Below are 844 nucleotides of genomic sequence, written 5' to 3'. Positions count from 1 at the left end.
TCAGTGCATGGTTGTAAAATATGTTACTATGGCGTAAAACATCATATGTTTGCATTTTTTTTTCTTCAGAACAAGTTGGTTTATTTTATGAAAATCAAATAAAATGAGAAGTTGTACCACTATAATGTACAACAGAATCATCTCTGTCAATATTTTTGGATCATGTTTTATTAAATTTATGTTAATAAAGAATTTATTTTTTGTTAATATTATATAACTCAATAACTTTTTTTTTTTTTTTATAAGCAATAAATTCTTGTTTGTCATTTGTAAAAAAAAAAAAAAAAAAAAACCTTCTAATCTGATTAATATTTAAAAAATTATATTCTATGCAATTTGTGTTAGTAAGATATTATTTAATATTTATTTATAAACATTGTATGCATAAAGTTAACACACACACACTATATATATAATTTATCCACACCAAGTTAGTCTTTACATAACTCAAAATAATTATTTTATCCAATTAATTTGTAAATTGTGAATTACCTTTACATCACTCAAAAAATACTGAGTGGTGTAATGTTGCATTAAGTTCATCAAATATATACTGAATCTAACTCTACCACATAATAATTATAGGAATAGTATGTTATTATGGCGTATATTTAAAAAATAAAATAAAATTCCAAAGAGTTGTTTTTTGAGATGCTTCCAAAGAGCTGTTTAGATGCATTGTTTTGGTGGATTGGTGAATGCCATTAGCACATGTTATTATTAATAAATTAAAATTTTAAGAACATAAGTTGTTTTGTATTATTGAATACAATATAAACTTCTGTTTCTTGAGTACTTTTCATATGCAATGTTTGATAATAGTGAATTTAGTGTTGATACTTGA

Source organism: Quercus suber, unplaced genomic scaffold, assembly GCF_002906115.3.
Source record: "Quercus suber isolate HL8 unplaced genomic scaffold, Cork oak 2.0 scaffold_299, whole genome shotgun sequence".
Lineage (NCBI taxonomy): Eukaryota > Viridiplantae > Streptophyta > Magnoliopsida > Fagales > Fagaceae > Quercus > Quercus suber.
This window is presented reverse-complemented; position numbering follows the sequence as displayed.